Consider the following 26,742-nt stretch of genomic DNA (forward strand, 5'->3'; position numbering starts at 1 on the left):
ACATAATCACACAGTTACTGTGAAGGGAGGCTGTTATTTTTTATTTCTCAGTCCAAAAGGATGGCAGTTTACTTTTAGTTGCTGAATAAAGGCTGAGGTTTGTTTTACTTAAAAATAAAAAAAATCTTCAAAAACATTGCAAATGACCTTGGACCTGAGTGACAGTGCATCAATACCCACAGAAGACACCTGTCTCCCCAAACCATCACTTAAAGTGGAAACTGTACACTGGACCTCAAGCAGCCTTGATCCTTGATTTCTAAAAGAAATCCCATTCATCCCACCAGCTCCACATCAGGTGAGACTTTCCAACGTTTTTCTGCCTGACTTCTCAGTACTGACCTCTTCTGGCCCCGACTCTCCTGCCTCGTCTGATTACACTGGGGAACAATTCGAAAAAAGGAAGATTTTTATGCTGATTAAAACTAATTCTAAAACTGATTCTAAAAATTACAGTCAGTTTGTTCCTAGCAGGTCCAGATAAGCCAAATTCCCCTGATTAGCTGCAGTCAGACCTGCCTGCTGGTCACACCTGGACTCCTCTCCAGCTGTGTGGCAATTTTTTGGTGCAGTCACACCTGAGCCAGTGTGGAGAGAGGTGTGTGCAGCTCCCAGTAGGGCGGCACTACCGATCTCCGATAGGGATCCTTTGGACTAGAGGGGATCTAGACTCCAAAAACTTGATCTGATAGAGAAAAACTGAGATCAGTTTTGGATCCTGCGGCCAAGAGTTAGACCTGGTTTCCTGATTCCAGTTTGCCAGTTTCTGACTGTGCCTGGTTTTATTGATCCCGCTCCTCATCGGATTGTCCGGCTGCTTTGACCCTGCCGTCTGCCACTAAAAGAATGAATTATTTCATTATCAAACATGTGCATATAAAATAAGAGAAACGATCCTTTCATAACCCCCCCTCCCCAAAAAACTCAATGTATTTATACACATTCAAAAAAGAAGTAGGAAGAAGAACCTTTGGTGCTCCAGCCCTCCTCATTTGTCTTATGAAAATATATTTTGCATTAATGTCTATAAAATGACATTATGCACATCTGTACCACAAAATATATACTGTAATGAATGTAAAAAGTATAAGTATCTATAGAGTATACCTAAACTACATGAACATCTTTATAATATAATATATACTGTATGTGCCTATTCACACATACATACTACATACATTTTCATATAAATATACCTAAATATATATCTTCCAATATAGTATAGTATAGTAGTGATTATTTACATCCCTGAACTCGCGTTACTGGTGCAAGACCTTTTGTGCTGCCATGAGGTTCATGCACCAGCCGCACACTCATTCTTTACCAGAATAATAGAGTCAAATAAAATACAATAACAAAAAATATAACACTATATCCAGTAGCGCTACACTACACAGTGCATGTAAAGGCCATTTCTACAGTTACTGAGCAAAAAGATTACAGAATTACCGTATTTTCACGACTATAAGGCGCACCTAAAACACTGAGATTTTCTCAAAAATCGATGGCGCGCCTTATAATATGGAGCGTCTTGTGTGTGGACTGAGTTCCAAAATCTTCTGTGTGCCTTTGGTGGGTGCACTACGGTAAACGCTCCGCCAATCGATTAGCGGCACACCTACGCGTAAGGATCCCCTAAAATGGCGCCGGTCAAGCGAGACGCGTATGAATGAGGCTTACTTTAAACTGCAGGCCATCGAGCAATCTTAGTGTTTTCGCTTTATGAGGAGGCGGCATCTCTCCATACGCACGAGGACAACTGTTGCGCAGCGGCTGCCCGCAGATTACTAGGAGAGGGCGGCCATCTTCCCTAACCCTAACCCTAACCATAATCCTTACCAGGAGAGGGTGGCCATCTTCCCTAACCCTAACCAGGAGAGGGTGACCATCTTCCGCACCTACTGCCGCGACAAGATAACCACGCCCAGCCACATCACCAACATGGATGAGATCCCTCTGACTTTTAACATCTCTTTGACCCACAAAGTGGAGAAAAAGGGACCGGCACGGTGGCGATACACACAACGGGGCACGAGAAGTCGTCATTCACTGTGGTTCTCGGTTGCCACGGAAACGGACAGACGCACGGGCTATGATACCGTCTTCATGTATTGGAAGAGCTTTCACAAAATCAACGCTGAACCGGAACCGGTCGGTGAGTCCGATTCAGATGATTAAAATTCGGGATGTTGGACATTGAAATAGTGCAGCGGTTTAATTCAGATACAGAAGATGAAAACTTTGATGGTTTTTTGGCAGAAGAATTAATATTTTGTTCAATAAATGTGTCGAAACTCACAGTTTTACTTCCGTTGTCATTTTTTACTGTATGTTTCAGCATGCGCCTAATAATATGGTGCGCCTTATGTATGTTTTAAATACAGAAATAGCACCATAACTGAGACTGCGCCTTTTAATACAGTGCGTCTTATGGTCGTGAAAATACGGTATTGCTTACTACCTGTGTGCATGTGTGTCACCAGTGTGTGAAGTGGTTTGTTATTTATCTTTAGTTTGTTGAGACCCCCCAAACACTCTAAGACCAGATACAGACTTTTTAAAGTTTTATTTTATGCGCCCTAAGTCACCTGCTGTTCAGTCGAATGAAGGCTGAAGGTTTTCATGGAGCTTCAATGGCTCACAGGGTTCACAGGGGTAAAATTCTATATATAATATTAGCGCACATTTTTGCAGCCCTAATTTTACAGTTTCTTGTGGCCATCATGGATGAATTTGGTCTTTTTCGTTTGATTTGACAGTCAGAATCCCAGTTCTCAGCTTGTGAAAAGCAGATATCCCAGCTCATGTGGGCAGCAGGATAAAATTATGGAGGTCAGTTAAGATGCCTTGTTTATTGGTGTTCTAAAGAGTATCAGGCCAGATGAAAAGAATATTTTTGCCATTTGGGAAAGATTTTATTGCACAAGGGCTGAGATTAATTAAAAAAAAAAAAAAAAAAGAAGTCAGTAAACTTTGGCCTTGACAACCCATAGATTATTGTCTCTATTTTAATTTGCCTGATTCTAAACACTTCTAAATGTCCTCCTTTAAAGAGCAACTGAAATGAGAAAGACATAATGTCTCCTATTAATTCCTGTCATCAATTTAACGACACTCATTTGGATCAGCTTAAGGGTTTTTGCAATAATTATTGGGGAAATTGTGATAAAAATGAAGCCCAATGGCATAGACCAGGAGAAAAAAAGGCTTGTTTTTGTATCATTCTGAGACAAGATGCTCCTAATGTTGGGCAATTAAAAAAGAGCTCCTGGAGACCTCTTTCATATGTTGGATGGGGTTGGAGGATACTTATGGCTGGGATGTTTGGGACCAAATAACGGGTGCAAATATTTGATCACTGGGAACTGCTGGGATGTCCAGTTGGTTTTCCTGTCATTTCATTCTTTCAATACGACAACAAAGCACCAGGGGAAAAAAAAATCTCATGTGAGACGGAATTCATGACATCATCATCAGTGATTCGTCTCAGATGCCGTCCTCATTTTCTGTCAGCCTCAGCACATACACATTCTTCCAACATCACATGTGTATTTCTCTCTAGCCCAGAGATTCAACTTTAAGGAGATAAACTGTGATGCTATTCTTTCGAGACATATATCCCCAGCAAGGAAGAAGGAGTTGCTTCAATTACAGCAAATGCATAATGACTTCAGATGCACCTGTTTCTTCTTATCCCTACAACAGTAATGGCTTTGATAGTGGTTGTTGACTGGTTTTGTCAGAGCAGTAAATAATACCACACGGTGACATAAGTGCAGAGGTTGGTGTGAATTGATTTTCACCAGATGTTCCTCCAGTTGGGTTTAATGTGAACTGAGCATTTTTTTCTTAGTTTCCGAGAAAACGCTTCGCTTTGTTGCTGCCGCGCTCCAAAGTTAATATTATTTGACAGCTGATCAAAGGCGATGATGTAAGACTAACTCCATTTGCTAAAGTCAATGTGCATTAGTTGCTTTTCCTCATTTGTCACTTGAGTCCTGACCCCAAATCTACATTAATAATTTAACCTGTTGCTTCACACCTTGCATCACTTTATGTTCCAGCAGAAAAATTCAGTATTTTGAACAGATATGTCTTCAGCGGTCTTATTTAGCCTGCGTAATTACCTATAAATGCTCAGGGCCTTTTTGTAAGGGGTAAGCTGGGAGCAAAGTTTACTCCTGTTTGTAGATATCTTTATCTTGAATTTGACGGTTTTTTGTTTGTTTGTTTGCTTGGTTGTTTTTGACCGAGACATTTTTTCTGTATCAGCAGCATAAACACTAATATTTCTATATGTATATACACTGTCTCAACCACGATATTCAAATGAAAGGTCAGCGACACGGTTGTGTCAAATGTTATGCACCTTGTCAGCTTTTAATGTCCACTAAAAAAGCCTATCAACGGAATAATTTCCCTCAATAGCAGGCAGGCTTCAGTCTGTGTCCTATTGTGGTGGGACACTGGTGTTTGATCCCATTTGCAGTTACCATCAGCTAATGATCGCTTCAGTAACAAAACCATTTGTTCATCAGGGAATTCCATAAATCTGGGAGTTCATACTGAGCAGTTGGAAAACATCAGAGAAAAAGCGAGAAAATCAATAAATATGACAGAGTTTTATCAAAATCTGTGAGTAAAATTCTTTCTGCAACTTCTTTCACTTGTAGATAGCATCTTAGTCGATAGAATGGTGAAGGTGGATGTAGGGAGCAGCCTATCCTGAGCAGCCAGCCTTTTGTCATCTTCAAAGCACCTGCGTGGAATAAATTCTAGCGTATCAACAGGCAGCAGGTTGCTAGAACAAATCCCAACAAATCCTCGTATACCCACATGTTTGGAGAAGGAGTAAGATTTATATCTAATAACATTGATGTACAAATGGCCATATAAATATCTAAAATCTGCATACCACAGAAATATCCACATATACACATATATTTCACACACTAGTGATGTTGCGAAATGTTTGGATTTATTTTTGATCCACACACACCTCCCAATGTTGTTCTGACCCTGTGTTTTTTAAGTTTGGATTAGAACCTCCCTCTCTGTCTATAAACCTTCACTGGATGTTTTATGGCAGCAGATTATTTTTCGCTTTGAACAGTATTTGGGCTGTTTTAAACTTGACCAGACCCATAAATTTCAGTGATTGTGATTTGATAAATATTGGGTTTGCGTGACCTCTGAATCTTCTGCATTATTTATCGTCCTGGATTTTCCGTTTTCAGCTGCAGAGCGCTAGCGTGTAGCTGTAGATGTAAGCGTAGATACTTCCCCAGATCTAAGATAAATGCAGTACGAACAGTGAAGAGTTTAGTGAATTCTGATTTTGTGCAGTTAATGTCTAATTGGCCCTCGAATTACAGCGTAAAGTTGGGCTCATGCGTGATTTGCATGGGGCTTCCAGCAGCTTTTATGGTCCAGGATGACACTGAGAATTTTCTTTTCATCTATTCTTTCTGTCTGTATTTTCTATTTGTACTTCTACTCGAGCATTTTATTTCTTCCAAACAGCGTCGCCTTTTGTTTTGCTCAGTTTTAAAGATTTTCCTTTTCCATCAAACCAGTTTTCATTTGCTCATTTCTGTTGTTTTCACCTTCAGAATCTGCGGCAGATTCTCCCCAGAGCAGAAAATATTAGCAATTAGCAGCAATTTTATCATTGATAATTAACGCTATATCAAAGCTAATACAGACCCCTGTGGTACTCCGCATGTAATGTCCAGCTACTCGGATTTGTGGTCACCTCTTTGTGCAAACTTTTGCCTGCTTGTTAAAAAGCCCCCCCCATAGCCACAGTGTTCTAGTTTATTTAATAATGTGTTGTCATCAATGGTGCAAATCTCTAACTGAACCCAATCTGTACCTAAATATTTAACTAATAAGCAAATGTACACTGCCAGTAATGGGATGTACTAAAATAAAAGCCCAGGAACTTGTGCTATGTTTTCAGAACCAAATTATGAACTAGATCCAACATATAGGAGGAAATCAACAATTTTACATTTAGTATCATGATAATAGCTAAAATGTTCAAAAATGTCTTCTTTTAAGTGATGTGTAGCATACTTTGATGTTCTCATGCTTCTTCAGTAGTGGGTGCCCGACTTTTGACCAGCCAGCCATGATGGGGCTCACTGTGTCTGGATGCCTGCCTTCCCGAGGGCCTGTACTCTTCTGCCCACTCCTGAATACACTGTACTGCTACTGAAGGGTTGTCAACCATCCTTGAAAGGTAGAATTTCCCTGTATTTTACTACAGTACTCATTCACTAAGTGAGAATCAACAATAGTACCGTATTTTCACAACTATAAGGCGCACCTAAAAGCCTAGAATTTTCTAAAAAATTGACGGTGCGCCTTTTAACCCGGTGCGCCTTTTGTATGGATTACGGTAATATTGGTTAATCGCGGCTACCGTAGTCAGTAGGCGTGGCCGAAGTAACAGCAGTAAGAGCGATAAATAGGAATTCTAGTCCAGTCCCAAACCATTTCTGTCTGTAAAGACCCCAAAATGGCTCCTTGCAAGAGACACGCTTACGACGCAGAGTTCAAACTGAAGGCTATCAGTCACGCAGTTGAACACGGAAATAGAGCAGCGACAAGAGAATTTAACATGAACAAATCAATGGTGCGGAAGTGGAGGAAGCAACAAGACGACTTGCGCCAGGTAAAGAAGACTCAACGGAGCTTCCGAGGAAACAAAGCAAGATGGCCACAGTTGAAGGACAAACTCGAACAGTGGGTTGTTGAACAGAGAGCAGCAAGTAGAAGTGTCTCTACAGTCACTATTCGAATGAAGGCAACAGCGCTAGCAGACGAACTGAAGATAAATGATTTTAGAGGCGGTCCTTCTTGGTGCTTTCGGTTTATGAAAAGACGCCACCTCTCCATCCGCACACAAACGAGTGTTTCGCAGCAACTGCCTGAAGACTACCAAGAAAAGCTGGCCACTTTCGTTATTAAAAGAACTGTGTTACGCGAAAACACTACGTCACTCGGGAAAAATAATAAAACAGCTGTTTATTCATTTTGGGAGTGAATGGAGTTGTAAGAACGCCTGTTTGTATTCTATTAATAAAGTTTGAATGACTTATCTGACTGTTTTATTGACATTCCTTTTAGCGCAGCTCGATCTAATGAATGCGTCATGAAACCACAGGCACTACGCAGTTTCTATGCTATGCGCCTTATAACACGGTGCGCCCTGTGTATGAAAATAGTTCTAAAATAGGCCGTTAATTGAAGGAGCACCCTATAGTACGGTGCGGCTTATGGTTGTGAAAATACGGTATGTCAAATTTCAATGGAATTAATATTTTTATATTTAATTTTACAGCAAATAGATTAGCAGCCCTCTTTTGCTTTGTAAATAATGAGCTGAAATAAGAATGACGATACCAAATCTGGCTCATCTCATTAGCTCGCAGCCCAGGTTGCCACCCTGATCTCAGTGTTTCACATTGTTTTCTCAGCTCTTCATTGGACAGGTGAGGGAGGTTGACAAGTACACCAAAACATCTTCCCAATTTCACCCAAAGTCTGAAACATTTCCTGCCAGGACACAATAGCGACATCCACTGCCACACTGAAAAGGGAAATTCCATTTTCCTTAGGCAATGACAATTCCTGGTCTGGTGCTTCATAGGAGAACCTTCTCTTAATTCTCACAAGTACATCCAGTGTCTCTGTAGCTGAAAAGAGACACTTCTGTTTTCCTAAGAAGGGCAACTATGACATCACTCTGCATTGTCTCTGACTGTAATAATCTGCTGACATCCCGAATGTTGGTCAGGATATCATGCCATACCACAGCAGAGACTGAGAAGCTGTAGGATCCAGCCTCTTCAGCCAGAGATTGCGCTTCAATATTTCAAGGTCTGGGGCATTGTGCCTGACCTCTACAAGTGCATCTCTGACTTTTGCTGTCTGGTACTTTACAGCCACTAGACTGGTTATTTGACTCTCCCGGCTTGTATTTGATCAGGATTACAGTGTTTGGTTACATGTTTTTTAAAGATGGATGTGATGGAGTTATCACAAGAGTGTCTTCTTCACTTTTCAAATGGGGTGCTTATCTCTTCAAATCTCTTAAGAAGAAGGGTTGAAAGGCATTCTCCAGTGGACTCCTGAATCTCAAGGAACTCCACAAAATGTTATTTTATTTATGGGATGTCCTCAACTGCATCACGTGAATTGATGACTGTTACGCTTTGTGGCTCAAATCAGGAGTACAATCCAAAATGATTGACAAGTATTTGCTCTGTCAAACTTCATTGGTTGTTGCCTCCACAATCTTTTGACAAATGCATCATCATTGAGTTCATTTTGAATATTTTTTCCCAAGTTGGATATATCACCCATATGCAGCTGGGATAGGATAGCACCCTCCCCCTGACCTTGACAGGGATAAAGCGGTCAAGAAGATATTAATCCAAGCAACAGGGAAATGTAGACGGTGTTCTCAACCAGAAACTGTTCAACATGTATTTATTCTCGATAGCAAATCTATAGATAGCAGGGCTCTTGTATGGTGTGTAGTCAAGGAGGACTGTCTAAACTAAAGGTTCTTTTGTTCTTGGTTGTCTTTTCTGCTAATGTCATATCTAACACACCAGTCCAGCCCAGTAATGCCCCAATAGAAGAAGAAGAAGATAACCATCGTATTCTGCTTCCCAGTCGAGAGCAAGACTAAACTGCTTGTCGGCCTCCAGTAACCATACTCCCTTCAGCCCCCTCAACTTGTTTTATGTCATTCCCACCTCCACTTTAGTACCACTGTTTAATAAAGAATAATGTAATAAAGAACTTTGTACAGGAACCTTAGCAGCCCTCATGATCTTGGATGACTTTGGTATTGTTTGATTTTCCAGACACAAAAATGGTTGGAGGATAATGAGAGAAAATCCTAAAGGAAAAATAAGTCCGTTGTATACTCCATATATCTTTAATAGTGAGTGTGTTGATGACAAATCAAAGTCTATGGAATTCAGCCACCGTTCAGCTCCTTGTTCACCACATCATCTGAGTCAGGCTGGGAGTTTGCATGTGCACAGAAGACATCATTCCTTTCAGGTTTAGTTGCCAAGTTTATAGTTGACAGATCATGAAGGAGTCGGCCAAATACAACAGCCTTCTCTTTCTCCCAGCTTGATGGCTTTTGTTTTTGCATCCAAACCATTTACAGCTGTTTGTCTTATAGATGCCCATTGTGGTGAGATGAGAGACATTTTTATGAATGCCTCAGAGACATCTGGAGTATTACCTTCTTCTTAGAGATCCAACTATATGATCTGTCAACTTCCATCCATCCATCCATTCTCTACCGCTTATCCGGGTCGGGTCGCGGGGGCAGCAGCCTAAGGAGAGAAGCCCAGACTTCCCTCTCCCCAGCTACCTCCTCCAGCTCATCCGGAGGGATCCCCAGGCGTTCCCAGGCCAGTCGAGAGACATAGTCTCTCCAACGTGTCCTGGGTCTCCCCGGGGGTCTCCTACCGGAGGGACATGCCCTGAACACCTCACCAGGGAGGCGTCCAGGGGGCATCCTGACTAGATGCCCAAGCCACCCCATCTGGCTCCTCTCAACGCGGAGGAGCAGCGACTCTACTCCGAGCTCCTCCCGGATGGCAGAGCTTCTCACCCTATCTCTAAGGGAGAGCCCAGCCACCCTACGGAGGAAGCTCATTTCAGCCGCTTGTACCCGTGATCTTGTTCTTTCGGTCATGACCCAAAGCTCATGACCATAGGTGAGGGTAGGAACGAAGATCGACCGGTAAATCGAGAGCTTCGCCTTTCGGCTCAGCTCTCTCTTCACCACAACGGACCGGTGCAGAGTCCGCATTACTGTGGACGCCACACCGATCCGCCTGTCGATCTCCCGCTCCATTCTTCCCCCACTCGTGAACAAGACCCCGAGGTACTTAAACTCCTCCACTTGGGGCAGGATCTCCTCCTTTACCCGGAGAAGGCACTCCACCTTTTTCCGGTCGAGAACCATGGCCTCGGATTTGGAGGTGCTGATTCTCATCCCAGCCGCTTCACAGGCGGCGGCGAACCGATCCAGTGATAGTTGGAGGTCACGGGCCGATGAAGCCAACAGGACCACATCATCCGCAAAAAGCAGAGACGCGATCCTGAGGTCACCAAACCAGATCCCCTCAACACCATGACTGCACCTAGAAATTCTGTCCATAAAAATTATGAACAGAATCGGTGACAAAGGGCAGCCCTGGCGGAGGCCAACCCTCACCGGAAACGAGTTCGACTTACTGCCAGCAATTCGGACCAAACTCTGGCATCGATCGTACAGGGAGCGGACAGCCCGTATCAGCGGGCCCGACACCCCATACTCTCGGAGGACCCCCCACAGGACCCCCCGAGGGACACGGTCGAATGCCTTCTCCAAGTCCACAAAACACATGTGGACTGGTTGGGCAAACTCCCATGCACCCTCGAAGACCCTGCTGAGGGTGTAGAGCTGGTCCACTGTTCCACGCCCAGGACGAAAACCACATTGCTCCTCCTGAATCCGAGGTTCGACTATCCGGCGGACCCTCCTCTCCAGTACCCCTGAATAGACCTTACCAGGGAGGCTGAGGAGTGTGATCCCCCTATAGTTGGAACACACCCTCCGGTCCCCCTTCTTAAAAAGAGGGACTACCACCCCGGTCTGCCAATCCAGCGGCACTGCCCCCGATGTCCACGCGATGTTGCAGAGTCGAGTCAACCACGACAGCCCTACAACATCCAGAGCCTTAAGGGACTCTGGGCGGATCTCATCCACCCCCGGGGCCTTGCCACCGAGGAGTTTTTTAACTACCTCGGCAACTTCAGCCCCGGAGATACGAGAGCCCATCTCCAGGTCCCCAGGCCCTACTTCCTCACTGGAAGGCGTGTTGGTGGGATTGAGGAGGTCCTCGAAGTATTCCTTCCACCGATCCACAACATCCTGAGTTGAGGTCAGCAGCACACCATCACCACTATACACAGTGTTGACAGTGCACTGCTTTCCCCTCCTCAGACGCCGGATGGTGGTCCAGAACCTTTTCGAGGCCGTCCGAAAGTCGTTCTCCATGGCCTCACCGAACTCTTCCCATGCCCGAGTTTTTGCCTCGGCAACCGCCGTAGCTGCACTCCGCTTGGCACGCCGGTACCCATCTGCTGCCTCAGGAGTCCCACAGGCCAGTAAGGCCCGATACGACTCCTTCTTCAGCTTGACAGCATCCCTCACCGCTGGTGTCCACCAGCGGGTTCGGGCATTGCCGCCACGACAGGCACCAACCACCTTGCGGCCACAGCACCGGTCAGCTGCCTCAACAATGGAGGCACGGAACACGGTCCACTCGGACTCAATGTCCCCCGCCTCCCCCGGGACATGGTCAAAGCTCTCCCGGAGGTGTGAGTTGAAGCTTCTTCTGACAGGGGACTCTGCCAGGCGTTCCCAGCAGACCCTCACAACACGTTTGGGCCTGCCAGGTCTGTCCGGCATCCTTCCCCACCATCGGAGCCAACTCACCACCAGGTGGTGATCAGTTGACAGCTCCGCCCCTCTCTTCACCCGAGTGTCCAGTACATGCGGCCGCAAATCCGATGACACAACCACAAAGTCGATCATCGATCTGCGGCCTAAGGCGTCCTGGTGCCAAGTGCACATGTGGACACCTTTATGTCTGAACAAGGTGTTCGTTATGGACAATCTGAGACGAGCACAGAAGTCCAATAACAAAACACCACTCGGGTTCAGATCAGGGCCCCTCCCTGGGCTGCCACCTTATCGTGGTGGAGGGGTTTGCGTGTCCCAATGATCCCAGGAGCTCCGTTGTCTGGGGCTATATGCCCCTGGTAGGGCCACCCATGGCAAACAGGTCCTAGGTGAGGGACCAGACAAAGCGTAGCCCAGGACCCCCTAATGATGCTAAACAACTTTGGTGCCAAGTTTCCCTTGCCCGGATGCGGGTCACCGGGGCCCCCTCCTGGAGCCAGGCCTGGGGGTGGGGCACGTTGGCGAGCGCCTGGTGGCCGGACCTCTGCCCATGGAGTCCGGCCGGGCGCAGCCCGAAGAGGCAACATGGAACCCCCTTCCCGTGGGCTCACCACCTGCAGGAGGGGCCAAGGGGGTCGGGTGCATTGTGTTTTGGGTAGCAGCCGGAGGCAGGGACCTTGGCGGTCTGATTCCTGGCTGCACAAACTGGCTCTAGGGACATGGAATGTCACCTCTCTGGTGGGAAAGGAGCCTGAGTTGGTGCGCGAGGTTGAGAAGTTCCGACTAGATATAGTTGGCCTCACCTCGATGCACGGCAAGGGCTCTGGAACCAGTCTTCTTGAGAGGGGTTGGACTCTCTACCACTCTGGAGTTGCCGATGGCGAGAGGCGACGGGCAGGGGTGGCAATTCTGGTTGCTCCCCAGCTCAGTGCCTGTGTATTGGAGTTTACCCCGGTGGATGAGAGGGTAGCCTCCCTTCGCCTGCGGGTGGGGGGACGGATCCTGACTGTTGTTTGTGCCTATGGTCCAAACAGCAGTTCAGCGTATCCACCCTTTTTGGAGTCCTTAGAGGGAGTGCTGGAGAGTGCCCCTTCTGGGGGCTCCCTCGTCCTCCTGGGTGACTTCAATGCTCACGTTGGCAATGACAGTGTGACCTGGAGAGGTGTGATTGGGAAGAACGGCCCCCCTGATCTGTCAACTTGTTTATTGAAAGTCTGCAGTTTGAGGAATTTGTCTGGCTTCTGTATTTGCATGGTTTTTTAACAAAACCAGGTGATTCAAACAATAACAGGTTATTGTTCAGACCAATGATGATTGTTTATGTAAAGGTGTTCAGAAGCCAACTGGCTACTGGAGAAATCCTTTAGATAGATACCCTCTTATATAAATAAATAAGATACTTTACGAAATGCTAGAGATTTGCTTTTCGTGTCTTGTTGAAAAATGTTTTGAAATTTAAAAAAGTATTGGTAAAAAAAATTATTATACAACTGAATGCTTTGTTTGAAGTCAGAGGTCCGTTTATGATCACCAATCTTTACTTTTTGACTTTCAAATTAGTGTATCTTGTAAAATAAGGATGCAGAGTAGGTGCACTATTTCTGTAAATGTAATGGTGTTTCTTTGCCAAATGTGCACATCCCTATGTCTGTTTGGACTGAATGCTAAAATAAGACATGAAACAGAACCATTTGTCAATGGTGACTACCCTTTTCAGTTTATGAAATTGAAGGTTTACATTTTTACTCACATATGTTACACATGTGGAATGGACAAGAGTCTGGTGTGGGAATTGATTAATTACTTTTATTCTAAAAAAGCTGAAAAACACATCTTCATATTTGCACTGGTAGGTCATAAAAATCCTCTCTTTTAATAGCACTGCTATTACATCTTATATAAAGACATTAATTTCAGGGCAAAAAATTGTAGCTCAAAATGCACTGTGGCTTTAGCCGACGTATGCCATTGAGCAAAAAGTGCAAACAGCAACTGAGGCAGCTGTTCTCGCTGGCAAATATGCACTCAGCCACGGGCAATTTTGGTAAGCCTCGGATGAGACATGGTTACAGGTTCCCCAACAGCAAAAAAATAAGGAAAATGGTGATTTTTAAGGTTCGGAACATGTCTATAACTACTGTCATAAGAGGGGACACTGCAAAATGGCAAAGAGAGGGGAGTTTAAGTAGCTGCCGAATCAACGCAACGAGCTGCAGGTGCGTCAGCCGCTCAGTGCTCCCCAGGGATCGGCCCACCCCTGGCAGTCGCTCCTGCAGGTGAAGGGAGGAGGGAAGAAACGAGTTGCGTTCAAGAACCACAACAACACCAGATACATTTTTTTCCCTGCTGTCCATTACCCCGATAAAGACCAAATTCTGTCCATTTTTGGCAATACCCATCCTTCTGTAAAATATACACATAGATTTATTCAGTAATCAACTTATTTTATTCCATGAGCCACTGTGTAAAATGAAAGGGCCACAGTCTGTTATCCTGCAAGAGTTTTGAAAATAATTATTCTCTTAATTATTTTTAACACATGTCTCAGACTGAACCATTTGTCGTACAGGGCCCAAATTCACCAAAATGGGCGTCTCACTCTGTAATGGTGTGTTGTGAATTTGTGACGACCCTCTAATGCTGTCAATTCCTTGTCTGTGGTCTGTGCCTGTGTGTTTCAGTGTTTTTCTTTCACATCCTTATTGTGGATGGAGTGTAGCACACATCTGGGTGGACCTGACCAGTCTCCTTTTTTGTTATCGTTTGCGTCCCAATAATAACTGTTTGAGGGATAAGAAGGATCAAAGAATCTTTGACATTTTCTCATTCAAAGGTCAAAGGTACTTTGAATCAAAGCAACACATTGTATTACAACTGCGCTCTCTACACATAGTCAACATGACCGCATGAATTACAAAACACAAGGTAAGACATTTCATAGAGACACAATATCAAGATACATATTCTCTATGAGATCACAATTTCTGTGAAATTGTCTGGGTTTAATTTTTTTCTAAATTCATGTTCATTACATCTAAAATTAACAAAGCTTTTTCTAAAACAAGGCCATGAAGTTTTTTTAAACATTACAAAAAAAATCAAGCTGAAATGAAGGAAAACCCAGGGAATATCTTTAAATTAGCTCAAATACCATAAACTAGCATATTAGTAAAGTTGTGACTGCTTTTCTCTATAGTTAAAACTATGCAAATGATGGAATTTTCACAGTCGGAAGAGGATCTGAGGGATTTTGACATGGCAGAAAGTGGAATAAATACCAACATGAATGGGTGGAAACAAAGTGGAAAGAGGAGGGAGTCTGACACAGAGGAAAAGTTAACAAGGCTAATCTCTGGTCTGGTTAACCTGACCCATTCAGAAGCCACGGCAGTCAGTTTGATGGGTGTCCTGAAACAGATAAATTTAGCCACAGAGTCCATGGTTCAAAGGAACCTCGACAAAGTCCATGAACTTCAGTCTCTGGTAGATGTGAAGGACCAGCACATCCAGAAGCTCCAGGCTGAGCTTGAGAAGAGAACTCAAGAGCTGAGCAATGAAGAGAAGCAGGTGTCAGATCTTAAGAAAGAGCTGGCTGAGAAAAAAGACTCTGTGGAGCTTCACAGGAAAAAGAACGAGCAGCTTCAGGAGAAAAACTCTACTGCATTGGAAGCTCTTTCCGCCTCAGTGTCAATGTTGCAAAGGAAATGCAGTGAAGTAGACAAACTCCAGGCTCAGCTAGTTGCGAAGGATCAAGAGGTCCAGACGCTGCAGGTTCAGCTTGAGAAGAGAACTCAAGAGCTGACCAACGAAATTGAGCTGACAACTCAAAAGGCCTCCACAGCAGAGACTTCAACAGAGCTTCACATTTTGTCACTGGAGAAGCAGGTGTCAGATCTGCAGAACGACTGACCGAGGCAAAGACTTTGTGGAGCTTCAAAGGACAAAAAACAATCAGCTTCGGGAGAAAAACTGGAGTGCAATGGAAGCTCTTTCCAGCAACAGAGTCCATGGTCTGGGGGAAGCTCTGCAAGGTCAACAAACTCCAGGCTCAGCTAGTTGCAAAGGACCAGGAGGTCCAGACGCTGCAGGTTCAGCTTGAGAACAGAACTCAAGAGCTGACCAACAAAATTGAGCTGATAACTCAAAAGGCCTCCACAGCAGAGACTTCAACAGAGCTTCACATTTTGTCACTGGAGAAGCAGGTGTCAGATCTGCAGAACGAACTGACCGAGGCCAAAGACTTTGTGGAGCTTCAAAGGACAAAAAACAATCAGCTTCGGGAGAAAAACTGGAGTGCAATGGAAGCTCTTTCAGCAACAGAGTCCATGGTCTGGGGGAAGCTCTGCAAGGTCAACAAACTCCAGGCTCAGCTAGTTGCAAAGGACCAGGAGGTCCAGATGCTGCAGGTTGAGCTTGAGAAGAGAACTCAAGAGCAGACCAACAAAATTGAGCTGATCACTCAAAAGGCCTCCACAACAGAGTCTTCAACAGAGCTTCAGATTTTGTCACTGGAGAAGCAGGTGTCAGATCTGCAGAATGAACTGGCCGAGGCCAAAGACTTTGTGGAGCTTCAAAGGACAAAAAACAATCAGCTTCGGGAGAAAAACTGGAGTGCAATGGAAGCTCTTTCAGCAACAGAGTCCATGGTCCGAGGGAAGCTCTGCAAGGTCAACAAACTCCAGGCTCAGCTACTTGCGAAGGACCAGGAGGTCCAGACGCTGCAGGTTGAGCTTGAGAAGAGAACTCAAGAGCTGACCAACGAAATTGAGCGGATAAATCAAAAGGCCTCCACAGCTTCAACAGCGCTTCAGATTTTGTCGCTGCAGAAGCAGGTGTCAGATCTAAAGAAAGAGTTGGCTGAAACAAAAAATGTGGAGCTTCAAAGGGCAAAGAACGAGCGGCTTCAGGAGAAAAACTCTACTGGATTGGAAGCTCTTTCCGCCTCAGTGTCAATGTTGCAAAGGAAATGCAGTAAAGTCCACAAGCTTCTGGCTCAGTTATTTGTGAAGGACCAGGAGGTCCAGATGCTGCAGGCTCGGCTTGAGCAGAGAACTCAGCAGCTAAGCGAAGATTGAGCTGGTAAATCAAAAGGCCTCCACAGCAGAGCCTTCAACATTTTTTAAAATATTTTTTTTTAACAAATGCCGAGCCAAGGTGGGTCGACCCAGGAAAGCAGTATAAAGAATAGGTGACCTTCAATGGATTTGAAGCCGATGATAAGAACACTCTTAAGGTGCACAACAGAATGTAATGTTAATTTCAATGTTAATTTTCTGATACATTAAAAAAAGATGCCTCAGTCAGACGTGTTGAGTATCATTTACACTTCCATTAAATGGCTGTTGATGCCATTGTAATAGTGTTGAAGAATTAGGACAATGTTACAGTTCGTGTTTCTGGATGTATAGTGTCACAATGGAGAGGCAAGACACAGATGTAGCTGCCACAGGAAATCATCATGGTCAAGGAAACAACAGCAACCAGAGTTTCAGTGAGCTGTCGCCAAAGCAGCACAAGAAAGGGACAGTTTGACACTATTGTTAAATACTGTAAGGAATCAAAATGATGATAGATGACAGGGGTGTTGTGATAATCAAGTATGGCATGAGATACTTTGCATTCGTAGCGATGAGAAATTTAGAAAGTAAGAAAGGGAATGAAAATTGTAGATTTAGGTACTTGGTAGTTGATAAAAGTACCATGTCCTAAGTAAAAGTTTGATCTAAACTTTGGGAAAAAGATCTTTATTTCATTTGAAATACTGTAAAGCAGAATAGTCAAATTAGTGTTGGGAGATGCCCGAGATACAGTGACCACTTTGTTAAAGGTAAAGCTACAGTAATGAAGCAACTTACATTGCAAGCTAAAGTATGTTATATTACCGTATGTTCACGACCATAAAGCGCACTGTAGTTAAAGGCGCAGTCTCAGTTCTATAGCGAATAGCGAAAACACTAAGATTGCTCGATTGCCATTTTCAGCCGCATATTCGATGTCCTGCAGTTTAAAGTAAGCCTCATTCATACGCGTCTCACTTGACCGGCGCCATTTTAGGGGATCCTTACGCCCCCTCCAGCACTTCATCTAAGGACTCCGAAAAGGGTGGATATGCTGAACTGCTGTTTGGACCATAGGCACAAACAACAGTCAGGATCCGCCCCCCCACCCAAAGGCGAAAGGAGGCTACCCTCTCATCCACCGGGGTAAACTCCAATATACAGGCACTGAGCCAGGGAGCAACGAGGATTGCCACCCCTGCCTGTCGCCTCTCACCATCGGCAACTCCAGAGTGGTAGAGAGTCCAACCCCTCTCGAGAAGACTGGTTCCAGAGCCCTTGCCATGGGTCGAGGTGAGGCCGAGTTGGAACTTCTCAACCTCGCGCACAAACTCAGGCTCCTTTCCCACCAGAGGGGTGACATCCCATGTCCCTAAAACCAGTTTATGCAGCTGGGGATCAGACTGCCAAGGTTCCTGCCTTTGGCCGCTACCCAAAACACAATGCACCCGACCTCCTTGACTCCTCCTGCAGGTGGTGAGCCCACGGGAAGGGGGTCCCATGTTGCCTCTTTGGGCTGTGCCTGGCCAAACTCCATTGGCAGAGGTCCGGCCACCAGGCGCTCGCCAACGTGCCCCACCCCCAGGCCTGGCTCCAGGAGGGGGCCCCGGTGACCCGCATCCGGGCAAAGGAAACTTGGCACCAATGTTGTTTTTCATCATGAGGGGGTCCTGGGCTATTCATGTAATGCATTTGAAAAGAAACTCTAAATATAAAAAATAATGCATAAATGTAAAATACAAACTTGTCAGCAGATGCACGCAAAAACAAATAAAAATGAATCAATCCTCCATCATTGTGCAGTGAGTGCTTGGTGTTTCTTCATGTTTTTCTTCTCTCCTAACTGAAGGTTTCCAACTTTAAAAGGATCCTGTCAAATGATCAAGCCTACGGAGGACCCCTCCGTCAAAACTGTCCGTCTCACACATCTTCAAAACGGTTCTAGATGCAGACACAGTAGTGCACGTGACAGTATTGTCTACTGGAAGTCTTGCACCAAAAAGCAAGGACATGCTGAGCAAAGCATTGTTTGCATGTTTTGATTTTGGGTCACACATATGATCAAACTTCTCCAGCTTTTCTTTATTGTGAATCATGCAATCTTGGGAAAATGACAACACAGCATAGTTACAGTCTTTCTCAGTTGATAAGTGTTCATTGTGAGGGTATAGTGAATCTAATAAATATTTTCCATAGATCAAAACTTTACAAGAGCTCCAGATGAGAAATGTCATTGTTTAAGTTCAAACGAGTTAGAAATCTTTATCTTTCACATCGAATGCGAACGGGATGTGGTGCGTATTTCTTTGGCCCGGTGGTTGGAGGGTTTTGATCACTCCCAACTTGGACAGTCAAGTTTTAGATCAAAGGAGTTTTAAAAACTTTGAAGGTTTTGACCTTTAAAGTTTTTTTCAACTTACCTAATTGAAGTAGGGTAAAACCTACATACTTTACATATGCCACAGGGGATATAATATACTGTGTACTGAATTGTTTTTCAAATTTGCTCAATTATTTTCTAACATCAACGATGATTAGTTCTACTCGTCCTGCTGGTTTTATTAGCAGAAAGTCAATGGCCCTTTCAGGGTCATTTAGCCTTACTGACAGACCGTTGGTGTCCCAGGGCATCAGTGGCATGCCTATTTCTGCTCCTTGCAGACAGCGGAAAAGCAAGACCTACTACTTGGGCCTTCTGCAAGAAAAGAATCAGGACATAGCCGCAGAGATAAGCAAACTTGAAAATCACATCACAAAATTCAGCATCGATGAAGCTGACTATCTCCATGTTGTGGAGCAAAATAAGACCCTGGCCCACGACATTAAGGACTTGGAGAGTCAGGTTGCTGACTACCATCTGCTTGCTGGGACACCCCAATACCAGACAGACGCTAATAAACTTTACATAGAATACAAACGTCTCAAAATCAAGAATGACAGAGAAACTGAAAGGAACAATAATATTTTCAAGAAAAGGGCAGAAGTAGAAGAATCCATGAAGAAACTCCAGAGAACAAATGACATCTTTAAGCATGCTTTAGAATCAATGTGCCCTTCAAAACAAAAAGAGTATTTCTCTTTGGCAACAGCAAATTTGGAACTGCTGAAAAAAAAGGATATACTCCAAGAGGAGATGGACCTCCTTGTGAAACGAAAGGAGGATTATGAAGCAGAGCTGGCCCACAACAGTGACAAAAGTGAAATGTTAACACTGTACAAAGAGCTGACAGCCAAGTGGGAAACTCTGCAGGCAGGCAGGAAGGCTCAGGATCCACAGGGGATGGAGCCTTTAATAAAAAAGATGGAGAAAGACTCCAAGGAGCTTGCCAGCATCGAAAAACAGCTTGCAGATCTCAGGGACAAAGAGAACGAGATGAAACACAGGATCCACCCATTCCGAGACTATATGAAGGAATATGACATGTTAAAGATGAGAGAGGAGAAACTTGACCAACTCCTGGAATCAGTTGAGATTGCCAAGGCTGCTGAGCAGGAAAAAATCCCTCACATTCAGGAGAAAATTGCCTCTCTTTCTAAACGTTTCAATAGCTACGTCAGGAACTGTTGCATGGATAGCGAGACAGCCGAGAAGCTGAAAAAAATGATGACATTGGTGGTCAGCAATTCAACAAAGGCCATCCAATCGGAGAGCAGCGCCAGGAGGTTGGCACCTGAATAGAGCTTCTGCGTCAGGACCTGAAACGGGTGCACGCATGGAAGTCAAAAGTTTGTCGTGATCTGAGCAGCCTGAAGGAGCAAACCAGCATTGTCGAATCTGAGCTTGGTACCCACAGAACCCAGAGACGCTCAGCACGCAAGAGTGAGAAGAAACTGCACGAGGAGTATGAACTACTGACCAAACGTCAACGTTACTTCAGGCAGGTGCTGGAGGACCTTAATCATGAATTTAATAATCTACGAAAAGAACTGAGGAAAACTGAGGAAAAACAAAAAACTCTAGAGGTTCTCAGCGGTCTTTCAAAGGCAAAGTCCTCCTCATTGGCCCAATAACAATGCTGCTGAATGACAGGAAGAAGGGGTGCTGGGGATGGAACCTCCCACCCAGGTTTTAACAGTATAAACAGACAGACACAAGCAACACAAAAAAAAAAACACATACCGACCAGTACCTCCAGTTTGACTCCTACCACCCACTGGAACACAAGTTGGGAGTGATCAAAACCCTCCAACACTGGGCCAAAGAAATACCCACCACATCCCAAGGCAGGAAGAAGATACAGGACCACATCAAGACAGCTCTCAAAACCTGTGGTTACCCAGACTGGGCCTTCACCAAGACCAAGAAAATTAAAAAGCTTAATAATTTCCAATTTGTGTTGAACTCCAGAAGATGACGAACGGATTGCCCTGACTTGAAGCTCCGAATGAAAAGAATGTATCGCTGCTGTGCGCAAATGGGCAAATTACTCTTCATTAAAAGAGGCACTTACACACTTTCGATTCGCTTTTTTCAAAACACAATAGAGAAACTCACAAATTTCAGTGGGAACAGTGTTGTTGGTCTCCTTTTTTTGCCAGCGCATCAATGTCTGGAGGTAGTTTTGTTGTGGCAATTCTCTGGATAGATCGGAGGTGTTGGTCTGTTAACTGGGATCTGCGACGGGCTTTGTTGACATTCATGACGCTGAACGTCTGCTCACACACGTAGGCCGAGCCAAACAACGCCAGCATCTTCTGTGCTAGCCTCCGGAGGTTTGGAAACGTGTCTTCATCAAGTGAAGCGTAAAAGTCATTCAGTTTAAGAGACTTATTCTCAATTTCTCAAATAGAATGTGTCAGTAAGATTTCAGAGAAATTCTTATATATATAATTTTGCATGTTAAGTAGAGGCAAAGTATTTTGATACTTTTTATGAAAAAATACAAATAAAATTAGGTTAAGTACAAGAATTTAAAATGTACTAAATCTACATTACGGATGTAGCACTTTTTACAGTCTACATGTATACAAGGTTTAAGTTTGTAATTGTGAATTGTCCCCTTGAAGTGGCTCAAAACTATTCTTTTAACAAAAAGGTCCATGTTCCATCTTTGAGCTCACTCACTAGGAGGAGGGAGGCTGAGGAGTGTGATCCCCCTATAGTTGGAACACACCCTCCGGTCCCCTTTCTTAAAAAGAGGGACTACCACCTTGGTCTGCCAATCCAGCGGCACCGCTCCCGATGTCCACGCGATGTTGCAGAGTCAACTACGACAGCCCTACAACATCCAGAGCCTTAAGGAACTCTGGGCGCAAATGGACTGTAACTTCTTGAAACAAAAACCTCAACCTTATAGTGCTGGGCTGGTCCATTGTCGCTCCTGCAAGGGGTCATTTATTTCAGAGAGACTCTTATGCATCTGGTTTCGACCCCTACTGGCATTCCATTAGGGAGGGTTTTGTGTCTATAGTGGAGAGTGAGGTAAAAGTGAGAATCCAAAGGTAAAGTATTGTTGGTGGAGTTTTACATGTTTCTGATAAGCCTGACATGGGACATTCTGTTCCTGTACGCAGATTAGATTTAATTGTTCTGCTTGTTCCAGTGCACAAAGTGATCTTTTCCTGTGATCTTTTCCAAGAGGAACCTGAGCTTGTGGTGCATCCTGAGTTGCCTGTTCCAGGTGTGACGGTCATTCTTTGAAAGGGGTCTGGTGGCGCATATTTGTCGCCTGAGTTTGTGGGCATGAGGACAGAACCAAATGAGAATGAGTGCGATTTTCAATTGGCATTTTCCAACTTGTGCCATGACGCGTCATAGCTGCTGCCAAGTCTCAGTCGGGCCAGTGCATGTGGTTATGGTTTTACGGAATTCACTGTTGATTAAATGTTTCAGATTGTAGTGCCAGCCATCTTATGCCAGTCAGCGTTAAAATTGATTCATGATGAGTGAGGGCGCTCGGGCCAGAAAATCATCTTGCCGGCTGCTGCGGCATTGATCTGGCAGAAAAGAAAAGATCACTGAAACCCAACATTAAGCTGCCACTGGGATGTTACTGGGAGCTCTATTTAAAAGAATAAGACAAAAAACACCTTATTAAATGGGTTTATAAAATGGTGCCACAGTCGGCAACCTCAGTGCAAAGCTCTGTTGCACTTTTTGGTTTTTGGTGTGCTTTTTGCAGTTCCTTTCTGACCCAATACACTCGGGAGTAACTTTTAATTATTGATCAGTCAACAGACACAATTCAGTTGCTTTTTCCAAGTCCAAAGAGTTTTCTTGTTGGGGATTTTTCTTGGAGCTGATCTTGGCCAAAGACAGTTGATATCTGGAGATGACCTCCAACTTTCCCCATCACCATCTTCAACAACACACTGGCTGTTGTGGAGACCTTCCCTCTCAGGAGCTAAAGTTGTCAACTAACACGGAAATCATTGTCAACAGAGCAGAGGATGTACTTCATGCATCAGCTCAGAAAATTCCACCTGCCACAGGAGCTGTTGGCCCATTCCAGTCTGTGGCTTTTCTATAAGTTCTCTGCACATCTCTTACTGTCTGGTGTGGCTCAGACAAATAGGACAGATGCAAGGGCCACAGTCTGTTATCCTGCAGGAGTTTTAAAAATAATTATTCTCTTAATTATTTTTAACACGTGTCTCAGCCTGAACCATTTGTCATACAGGGCCCAAATTCACCAAAATCAAATCAAATTAAATCAAATCAAATCAATCTTTATTTATATAGCGTCTTATACAATCAAAATTGTTTCAAGGCGCTTTCCAGAATCCCAGGGCCTGACCCCAGACAAGCAACAGTGGCAGGAAAAACTCCCCTTTAACAGGAAGAAACCTTGAGCAGGACCAGGCTCATGTAGGGGGACCCTCCTGCTGATGGCCGGCTGGGTAAAGAGAGAGGAGAGGAGAGGAGAGGGACAGGGAGAGGAGAGGAGAGGAGAGGAGAGGAGAGGAGAAGGGGGGAGGGGGAGAGGAGAGAGCAGAGGAGAGGCACAGAGCACAGGAACACACCCAAAAATACACTATACAACGGGTCAGCTGGGCCGGAGGTCATCATGCAGCTCCGAAGGCGGCGATACCTGTAAATGAATAGGGGGAAACACAGGAATCAGCATAACTAGTCTGCTTGACGAGGAGGAGGAAAGGAGAGGAAACCATGACCCAGTGGGGTGACAGAGGCCTGTCAGGTGATCATATTTCCGGACCCCGGCAGCCTCGGCCTATAACAGCATAGCTAAGATGTGACCTAACGATTAGACAACCCCCTAAGTATGATAATTTGTCTGTCTATGATAGTAACTGGGACTACAGAATTAGCAACAATAAGCTTTTTCAAAGAGGTAGGTTTTAAGCCTGATCTTAAAAGTAGCGATGGAGTCAGCCTCCCATACCTGGACAGGGAGCTGGTTCCATACCAGGGGGGCCTGGTAGCTAAATGCTCAATCCCCCATCCTACTCCTAGAAACTCTGGGAACCACAAGTAGACCAGCATTCTGAGAGCGGAGCGGTCTATTGGGCTGATAAGGTATCACTAGCTCCTCCAGGTAGGATGGAGCTAGGCCTCTGAGGACCTTGTAGGTCAAAAGAAGGGTTTTAAAAATTATTCTAAATTTAACATGCAGCCAATGAAGCGACGCCATTACAGGAGTCATGTGATCTCTGTGGTTAATACCTGTCAGAACTCTGGCTGCAGCATTTTGGATCAGCTGGAGGCTTCTTAAAGAGTTGTTTGGACACCCTGATAATAAAGAATCACAATAGTCCAGCCTGGAAGGAACAAATGCTGGACTAACTTTTCAGCATCATGGTGGGTCAGCAGCTTCCTGATCTTTGTGATGTTCCTCAGGTGAAAAAGGCACTTCTAGAGACTAATTTGATGTGTGAGTTGAAGGAGAGATTTTGATCAAAAGTTACTCCTAGATTCCTCAGAGAGACTAGATGTTAATGAGATACCATCTAGAGTGATCATGTGATCTAATCTAGCCCTGAGAGGTTTAGGACCAAACACCATGACCTCAGTTTTTCCTGAGTTAAGGAGGAGGAAATTTGAAGACATCCAGGACTTTATGTCTTTAAGACAGGTCTGGAGCTTCACTAACTTCTCTGTCTCCTCTGGTTTCATGGATAAATAAAGCTGAGTGTCATCAGCATAACAATGAACATTTATCCCATGCTGCCGAATAATGTTCCCTAAGGGAAGCATGTACAATGTGAAGAGGATTGGTCCAAGTACAGAACCTTAAGGAACTCCATGGCTAACCCTACTGTATGAGGACGGAACGCCATGGACATGGGCAAACTAGTATCTATCAGATAAATATGATCTAAACCAGTCTAGTGCTGTCCCTTTAATCCCAATCACATGTTCCAGTCTCTGTAACAAGATGCTGTGATCAACTGGATCAAAAGCAGCACTGGGGTCCAGCAAAACCAGCATAGAGACCAGTCCATGATCGGAAGCTATGAGAAGATCATTAGTGACTTTAAGAAGTGCTGTTTCTGTGCTGTGGTGAGCTCTAAAGCCTGACTGAAACATCTCAAACAGGCTGTTCCTCTGCAGGTGCTCCAGTAACTGAGTCACCACCACCTTCTCAAGAACTTTAGAGATAAAAGGAAGGTTGGATATTGGCCTATAATTTGCTAATACATCTGGATCCAGTGATGTTTTTTTAAGCAACGGCTTAATCACTGCCACCTTGTAGGACCAGGGTACATAACCTGACACTAATTGACATAATCAATTGTCAGAAAGAAATCTGTGCTCATTGTTGATGCTGTTCCTGTTTTACATCTTTACCTCTGAGACTGCCAGTTGTTGCCCCGCTGCAATACCACTCAAGTCTGCTCTGTCACCAAACAACACCAAAGGTATCACTACGAATCTCCCACAATGGTCATCTTTTACATCTGGAATGACCCAAAATTCCACAGTGTCCCACAGCCCCACTGTTACAGTACAAAACTGTCTTGGCTGTCTCTACTTCTTTATTCCTCTTTCCTAACTCTTAACTACCTTAAAACAGTCCACAGAAAAGTGGAACAGGAAATGTTCAAAAGAACCCTGGAGCAAACCAATAACTAAGTCCAGCAAAGTATAAACTGGCATTACTGCTAATTATGGTCCTTTCTGAGCACAATACTGTCACCTAGTTCACCTGTAATTGTCTTTTTTTGATATCTTTTAAAAAGGGAGAACCGGCAAACAACTGCACAACCTGTATGATGATCAAGCTGTGGAACCAGCTCCCTGTCCAGGTACGGGAGGCTGACTCCATCTCTACTGTTAAGATCAGACTTAAAACCTTCCTCGTTGATAAAGCTTATTGTTACTAATTCAGTAGTTCCAGTTACTATCATAGACAGACAAATTATCATACTTAGGGGGTCGTCTAATCGTTAGGTCACATCTTAGCTATGCTGTTATAGGCCGAGGCTGCCGGGGTCCAGAAACATGATCACCTGACAGGCCTCTGTCACCCCACTGGGTCATGGTTTCCTCCCCTCCCCCCTCTCCTCCCCTTCATCTTTTTCATTACGGCCCTCAGGAATGAAATCATCCTCATTGTAAACAAGTGCGTGGGGATGAAAAAGAGCAATAAACCTGGATATTCTGCCCCCTGCTGGGTGGAAGACGTTATGACAAAAAACAGAGAACAACAAAGTGCAGAATACACTTTAGTAGTGTTCAGTCATATTTATATCCATCAGTAACTCACCTGTACCTGGATATTCTGCACACATTCATGTTTAAATGGTGTTAAACACTTGTAATGGTGTTAAACACTCATCAAAGTCAGTGTTTTCAGATTCTGTGATTTCACACTGGACAGAATGTGAATGAGGTACATCAACAAATCCTTTTTACTCAAACAGAAGTTTCTACAGCCAAAACACTCCTGATTAACTCAAATAAAAGCCGAACAAACTCAGTACCAACATGAGATAAAAAAGATGCAATCAGACATATTGCTCAGTGCTTTTTAATAGAAGAAATCAGAATTATGAGCATCAATTATGCAGGTGTGTTAAAAGAAAAACACTAGAACAATCAAACATGGGAACAGAACCTGGATTTTTTTTTTTAACAAACTAAACAAACTAAAGAAAGATATCCTCAAAAGCAGCAATTGTAGAGGTGCAGATTCTGTTCAGCTTTTTTTTAAAGACTGAAAACAATATCCATAGCGATCCGTTCACAGCCTTGCATATCTCAGCTTAATTGGACGGCGAGTCCCAGCTGGT

At 44.3% G+C, this 26,742-nt stretch overlaps 1 protein-coding gene across 1 annotated transcript in view; it reads left to right on the forward strand.

The window, feature by feature from the left end:
- Positions 1–26,742, forward strand: part of LOC130523571 (NLR family CARD domain-containing protein 3-like) — a 218,778-nt gene that overhangs the window by 122,227 nt on the left and 69,809 nt on the right. The window lies entirely within an intron of this gene.

Source organism: Takifugu flavidus, chromosome 4, assembly GCF_003711565.1.
Source record: "Takifugu flavidus isolate HTHZ2018 chromosome 4, ASM371156v2, whole genome shotgun sequence".
Lineage (NCBI taxonomy): Eukaryota > Metazoa > Chordata > Actinopteri > Tetraodontiformes > Tetraodontidae > Takifugu > Takifugu flavidus.